This window comes from Schistocerca cancellata, chromosome 2, assembly GCF_023864275.1.
Source record: "Schistocerca cancellata isolate TAMUIC-IGC-003103 chromosome 2, iqSchCanc2.1, whole genome shotgun sequence".
Taxonomy (NCBI): Eukaryota; Metazoa; Arthropoda; class Insecta; order Orthoptera; family Acrididae; genus Schistocerca; species Schistocerca cancellata.
In genome coordinates, this window is record NC_064627.1 from 942,406,368 (window position 1) to 942,414,231 (window position 7,864).

Below are 7,864 nucleotides of genomic sequence, written 5' to 3' on the forward strand. Positions count from 1 at the left end.
GATATTACCATTTCATTTCTAGCAAAACTGCATGGTCATCCACGGTAACTGTTCTTTCGGGAACAGATACTACCGTCATATATAGTTAAAATATGGCTTCCCGGCCATTGACCTTCTTGTGCGAACGCACACTCTACGCCCGAACTCGTACGTGACTTGGTAGATTAATCTGCCACGAGTAATGAGTATGATGGGCAAACATCTATTAGGCGCACTACGAATGTAGTGGTGTGGACATGTTGGGAATGTGGATCTCACGGGGAGCGTGCAAGGGATAAGTCCCCGCAGACGCACGGTCCTATGTGCCCGCGATGGCTCAGATGGATAGAGCGTCTGCCATGTAAGCAGGAGATCCCTGGTTCGAGTCCCGGTCGGGGCACACACTTTCAACATGTCCCCAATGAAGTACATCAACGCCTGTTTGCAGCTAGGGTGATCATTTCGTTATTAATCTTAGCATACTCTATTGCCATATTAATTTTAATATGCTTTCAATAAAGGACGCTCGGTAATCATAGTTCAAACAGAGAGGAACCTGAGAAGTTTTGTCATAAGAAAAAAATCAAGGTAGGCACATAAATTAAATTATAAATTATCTTATATTTCAGCTCACTAACACAACCAATGAGCTGATCCTTCACTGTACATTGCTGTCGTTCTTCTGTTCTATTACAGTGATTGCGCAATGTGGTGGCGTGTACATGTTGGTAGGTGGATTTGCAGGTGGAATTGCTGGACTCTGTCATTTCTTGGTGGCGATGATAGATACCAATTTCAGAATAGTTCCAGCTCTTTATCCATCCATCCGAATCATTGGAAAGCGTCAGGAAAAGCCTCTCTCGGAACCAGCACGATACACAACTTTTACATGAGCAGTTGATAGTTTGGTAGCTCGTCCCCGACTGACTCTTGGTTCCACCTTTTCTACCTAGGCCAACCACAATTTGCGCGCGATACACAGTTTCGTTCCCGAGGGGAACCTCAACACCTTTTACATACGAAATAACTAAGAATCCTAAGTGAAAGTCAGCAGTTTACATAACAGCTAACAAATATTTTAAATAAAATAGAACATTTGCACATATTGGTGGTCCTACACAAAATAATTTAAATAAAGTTATTTAATTTTAAAGATAACCGAAGAGATTATATGACAAAGACAAAACATATAATTTGCTCATATTGCACATATTACAGAGTTTACAATTCCTACACTCTAAAAGACATCACAGTTTTTTACAAAGAAAGGAGTATGCAATTCTGTGTTATTGATTCAATCAAACACATTTACAGAAGCTCAACAATGGAATGTTGAACAAAATAGAAAGCAAAATGAATCAACAAAAGGTATGTAGTGTCTAAGCTATGGTGTTACACGCTGGTACAATGACAGTATCCTCATCTTCTCTGAGACTGCGTATCGCCCTACGTTCCGCTGCCCATATGTTGGTTTTAGGCATTCTCGCTCTGTCTGTGATTCTGCAGGTCTCCTTTCTCACCAGCTTCAGACGGGAGCCCGCTGATGGTCTCTTCAACGCTGCTGATCATCTCCAGTTTTGGTAACGCGCTCGGAACTGGTGCAACGTTTAATCCTTTGGGTAGGAGGGATGTTGTCGCCTCATCCACTTCCTTGCAGGTTAGGTTGACAAGGGTCCTCGATCCTCGGTGTCGACCTCCTGCAGTTGTGCCCCTGGTAGTCGTTGGAACTCGTTTTGTTGTTTCGTGGTGGCCTTCCGGTTCCACAGTTCACTGGAGGCGAAGGTGTTGGCATCAACCCACTCCCATGTGATAGGGGAGAGTGTCGAAGCCAGTTTCAGGTGGCATGCTAGTAAGGCACGTTCAATTTTGTCGAGTTCAGACCGTGTAATGTGTTCCCTCTCCAGTGCCGAGCTGGCACGTTGCAAGATGCATTTGGTTCTTACCGTAGGGATAGGATGTAGCAGGTGTGTGAACTGCGGCATATAAAAGAAAATTTGTTGCAAATGTCAGGAAATTCGCCAATAGTCCGCTATAACTTGGCGGAAACCGCACATTGATATATTTATTCATTCTAGATATACGAGGGCAGTTCAATAAGTAATGCAACACATTTTTTTTCTGAAACAGGGGTTGTTTTATTCAGCATTGAAATACACCAGGTTATTCCCCAATCTTTTAGCTACACAACACTATTTTTCAACGTAATCTCCATTCAATGCTATGGCCTTACGCCACCTTGAAATGAGGGCCTGTATGCCTGCACGGTACCATTCCACTGGTCGATGTCGGAGCCAACGTCGTACTGCATCAATAACTTCTTCATCATCCGCGTAGTGCCTCCCACGGATTGCGTCTTTCATTGGGCCAAACATATGGAAATCCGACGGTGCGAGATCGGGGCTGTAGGGTGCATGAGGAAGAACAGTCCACTGAAGTTTTGTGAGCTCCTCTCGGGTGCGAAGACTTGTGTGAGGTTTTGCGTTGTCATGAAGAAGTTCGTTCAGATTTTTGTGCCTACGAACACGCTGAAGTCGTTTCTTCAACTTCTGAAGAGTAGCACAATACACTGCAGAGTTGATCAGAATGAGATTTTCACTCTGCAGCGGAGTGTGCGCTGATATGAAACTTCCTGGCAGATTAAAACTGTGTGCCCGACCGAGAGTCGAACTCGGGACCTTTGCCTTTCGCGGGCAAGTGCTCTCTCCTGCAGGAGAGCTTCTGTAAAGTTTGGAAGGTAGGAGACGAGGTACTGGCAGAAGTAAAGCTGTGAGTACCGGGCGTGAGTCGTGCTTCGGTAGCTCAGTTGGTTATAGCACTTGCCCGCGAAAGGCAAAGGTCCCGAGTTCGACTCTCGGTCGGGCACACAGTTTTAATTCAGAGTTGATCGTTTGACCTTGGGGAAGGACATCGAACAGAATAACCCCTTCAGCGTCCCAGAAGACTGTAACCATGACTTTACCGGCTGAGGGTATGGCTTTAAACTTTCTCTTGGTAGGGGAGTGGGTGTGGCGCCACTCCATTGATTGCCGTTTTGTTTCAGGTTCGAAGTGATGAACCCATGTTTCATCACCTGTAACAATCTTTGACAAGAAATTGTCGCCCTCAGCCACATGACGAGCAAGCAATTCCGCACAGATGGTTCTCCTTTCCTTTTTATGGTGTTCGGTTAGACAACGAGGGACCCAGCGGGAACAAACCTTTGAATATCCCAACTGGTGAACAATTGTGACAGCACTACCAACAGAGATGTCAAGTTGAGCACTGAGTTGTTTGATGGTGATCCGTCGATTATCTCGAACGAGTGTGTTCGCACGCTCCGCCATTGCAGGAGTCACAGCTGTGCACGGCCGGCCCGCACGCGGGAGATCAGTCTTGCTTGACCTTGCGGCGATGATGACACACGCTTTGCCCAACGACTCACCGTGCTTTTGTCCACTGCCAGATCACCGTAGACATTCTGCAAGCGCCTATGAATATCTTGAGATGCCCTGGTTTTCCGCCAAAAGAAACTCGATCACTGCCCGTTGTTTGCAACGCACATCCGTTACAGACGCCATTTTAACAGCTCCGTACAGCGCTGCCACCTGTCGGAAGTCAGTGAAACTATACGAGACGAAGCGGGAATGTTTGAAAATATTCCACAAGAAATTTCCGGTTTTTTCAACCAAAATTGGCCGAGAAAAAAAATGTGTTGCATTACTTATTGAACTGCCCTCGTATTTGCGTTGGCCTGTCTGAACTGTCTCACTGTGTATATTACAGAGTATCATTTGTTTATTCTTTCAGATATGGTGTTGCTTGCTGTGTTGTCTATGTTCCGTATCTCTGTGCTTTTGCAGACTAATTTAGTTTCTCACTTGTGTGAACGGTCCCTTTGATTACCATTCATTTTATTATGTTCCCGTCGAGCTCGTTTTTAATTCGTTTTTATTACATTTCTTTTTCTGTTCATTTTACGCTGACATCAAGCACAAGATGTGAACTGGATAATACTCAGCACCTTATAAACTTTTGTCATCGCTAAAATATTTAAAATGATACAGCATCTTGTCCAAAAGGTCATGTCCATATACCTACTGCTCACAGATTTTTTACTCCTGTTACTTCCTATAATGAATGTAGAACTTGAACAAAGATTGAAAATTTTTGATTCTCTCATTTCGAGATACGTAGAGCCAAAATATTAAATGAAATAAACAAACAAAAGAAAACTAGTCCGTCCATCGATCGCTGCTTTTCTAGAAAAGTGATAAGTGGTCGAATACTACAAAAAATCTGCCTTATTCTCCTATAATTAGTGATAAATGCTGCACACTGAGGTTGAAAATCTCTGTTTTTTTTTTCGTCCATTTTCTATGAATACAAGCATATAACGGCATTTTATGTAGACCCAGGCAGCAGGTCAGATACATTTTATTTTTGTTGTCTACTATTTACAAAGAGCTGTTAAGTTTTTAATTTATTGCTGTTACCATAGCTTCCTTCCTCTTTTATTATTTCATGGATTCCGGTGACGACAATGAAAAACTACCGTGGAGATCAGGCGAGAGCAGGTCTTGCACACGGCACGTACAGGCATACCTTAAGCCACGACGCAAGGCAACCTAGACTTTATTGTCTCAGCAATGCTGTACCAATTGTTATGCTATGTGTTTGTTGCTCGTTTCTGTCGGCATTATTATTAAAGTAGTGCTGATCGCGTTTTCCGTTTTCCATAACAACTTTATATTTCATAGTAATACAAACTTTACGAATAAAAATTACTTCTTTTAAAAAATATATTTAAAAAGGAAAAAGTTTTGGCACTGCTGCAATGGATAATTGATGTTCGACTTTTTATTCGGTTATTAGTAAAAATTAAAAAACACCTGTCATAATCAGGACCTAACAAATGCCAAAAAACACTGGTAACTCAAAACTAAAATACCAGTATCGTTTTAACCGGTTGGTTTTTCCCATCCCTACATCAAACTAGGGACAGACTTTCCTAGCGATTGATTAAAACAGCCGTATGTGCTATAACAGTGATGAGATGGGGCTCTGTATCAGAACGTGCTCGTTAACATATTGCCTACCTTACTGGAAGATGTTCCATGTCAACGAAGGGTGCGGATGTGATTTTTTCACGATAGCGCAGCAGCAGTAATGGGCGTGACACCACACCTCGCCTTCCTAGTGCCTCGATCCTGAATCCTGTAGACGTTAGTTTTCGGGGATAATTGAATGAATGGTTGCACTTTACTGCAGTCAACGACTTGCAGACAGTACATAAAAACATCATGCATGAGTACCAGCAGGTACGACAACAAATGGGTCAACTTGAAAGAAAGAGAATGATTGGTTAGGCAAAGGATGCATTGGTGAAAACTACCTTTGAGCAGAACTCATGAATGGATGGCATGTTAAGTCATTCCCATAAACAAGTGTTAGACATGTAAATGTATGTGTTTGTGGACCAACGTATAGTGGATTTAGTTTTCTTGTCTCGATGAGAGCCAAGCTCTCATAATAGCTGGCAGTATTTTTAACACACTCTGTACATCTACATGTATATGTAGATGTTATACGAATCCTGTTATATCCTAGCCAGTAATGCCAACCGAGCCCGCTGCCAAAAGGTTGGCAGCATCAAAGTCCGGACGCCGTCCGCATAAGCAGCGCCAGCGATACAGGAAATCGCCGCAAGTCTGCGCGCGCCACCGCTGGCTTCTGGCTTCTTAAGCGCTGGAGTCGCAAGCGCTAGGACAGTTCTGTATTCGCCGCTCAGTTGTATACTCGCCACCGATTTGTGTACTTGCTAGTCAGTTGTGTGTTCATCGCAGCAGAGTTGTTGTTTGTCGTCAGCCGACGCTGACCTAGCCGCTCCGGCTCGAACTAGACACATTTCTGTAGACACGGAGTTCACTACTGTGTTTCTGTATCTTCGTTAATAAAGATAAGTACCGACTTTTATTTAATCAGAGTGTTTGGGTTTTCATCTTTCTGTTCACTGTTCCAGCGGACCGGTCGGCCCGCTATTAAAAGTGTGGCGGTGACTTCGTAAGCCGTTTCTACAGCGAAGTGTTTGTCGCTACGAACGCCGCCACAAAAAATCCTACTACATGTTTCTAGGGGTTTTAAAGTTCTGATAAGGTATCCTTGTCAGAAAATGTAACGTTTGGTTATAAAATAAATTTGAAGATCCTCCGCTTCAAGGTATTGCAAATGATTGTGGAACTGCACAACGCTTGTATCGACAACGTTTTTCTGATTACCTCAGCCCGTCATAAACTATTCTGTCCGACTAGAGAAGTAGCTGCCAGAAATTGGTATGCTCGCAACTAAGAGGGTTGACTGAGGTGCTCCACAAATGCGCTCCATGGTTTGTGAACAGTGCCTTAGATACACCTTGTGCTACGAACAGCGAGGTTGCCAATTGGGGCAGCTTCTTTAGAGCACAAAGATCAGAGTTGCCTTCGCTGTGTGCGTACCATGAAACCGGATATTTGAAAGTGATTCTATCTTCGGACTTACTTTACATCCAAAAGGTGTATTCCGGCGTGGGTTCCTTATCCAAACTATACTATGTCCTCTCTCCAACCCATAGAAGCCTGTAACAGTAATAAATTATGAAACACGCCATATACTCCTCAGGGCACTGTACAGTTCATAGTGGAGGGAACTTCGTACCAATCTCATCATTTTTCATTCCTACTCCATTCGCCTACGAAGCCAAAAAGTCATCAAATGCCTCTCTACATTCCCTACTGTCCCTTATCATATCGTCAAGGTCGCTTTACCACGGCGGCAGGATCACACAGTCTTCTTCGAAAATTGGGCCTCAAAATTTCGCCATCAGGATTTCTTAGATAGCACGAAACCTTTCCTGCAAAGAAACCAATTTAATTTCCCGACCATTTCGGATACACTTTACTACTGGTTATACAAACGCGTTACGATTCTAAAAGTGCGCCTCTGAATTCGTTCTGTGTCATGTTATTACTCTAGGATTGGTCATACAAGAATGCGACTTCCTTCACAGATGCCTTGTATTTTCCTGGAACCCTCCCTACAAATCATAGTCTTGCAGTAACGTATCTTAATACTTACTGGAGAACGAACATTGTCTGCATAAAAACCAACATGGTTCCCATAAACAGAACTCTTTCCCAATTCAGCTTGGTCTGTCCGTCCGTGAGATCCGAAGTGCCAAAGAAATCAGGCTAATGTCATATCCCTTAACTTCAAGAAAGTATTCAATACAGGCCCGCCCCGTAATTTAACGAACAAAATACGAGCTTACTGCGTATCGGACAAATGTGTAACTGCATTCAAGGCTTCCTTGCAGACACAATGTAACACATCACTCTCCAATGAACAAAACTGACAGATGTAAAACTCAAGACAATTCCAAGTAAATGTGATAGCACCGTTACCCGTTAAACTATGTACAAATGATCTAGTCGATAACAATTGAAGGCGAGTCGCAGATGCTGCTGTTCTTCATAAGAGTGTAACAAAACCAGAAAATTGTAGCGAACTCCAGGAAGATCTGCAGGGGCTGATAATGTCAGCAGACAAACAAAAGGTGAACGAAGTGAAAATGAACATAGAGGGAGCAATGACCGAAGCGGACAAAGCATTTGAAAGTAAAACGTTGTCAGCAGATTCGGCTAAACCCCATAAGAGGCTTTAGTCTTACGTAAACCAGTAAGCAGTTTGAAATAATCTATTCACTCACTCAGCGGCCTTACAAGCACCGAAACGGAAGATAGCTGAGAAAACGCCGAAATACTGAAATCGGTATTCCGAGATAGTTTCACCGCGGAAGATCGTAATAAAGAGCCTCCTATCAATTATCTTACAAACTTCGAAATGGCAGATATCGAGATAATCGATCGCGGAA

At 43.2% G+C, this 7,864-nt stretch overlaps 1 non-coding gene across 1 annotated transcript; it reads left to right on the forward strand.

The window, feature by feature from the left end:
- Positions 1-304: 304 nt before the first annotated feature.
- On the forward strand, positions 305-379 carry Trnat-ugu (transfer RNA threonine (anticodon UGU)). The gene has a single exon. It is a non-coding gene; the product is annotated as a tRNA-Thr (tRNA).
- The last annotated feature ends 7,485 nt before the right edge of the window (positions 380-7,864 follow it).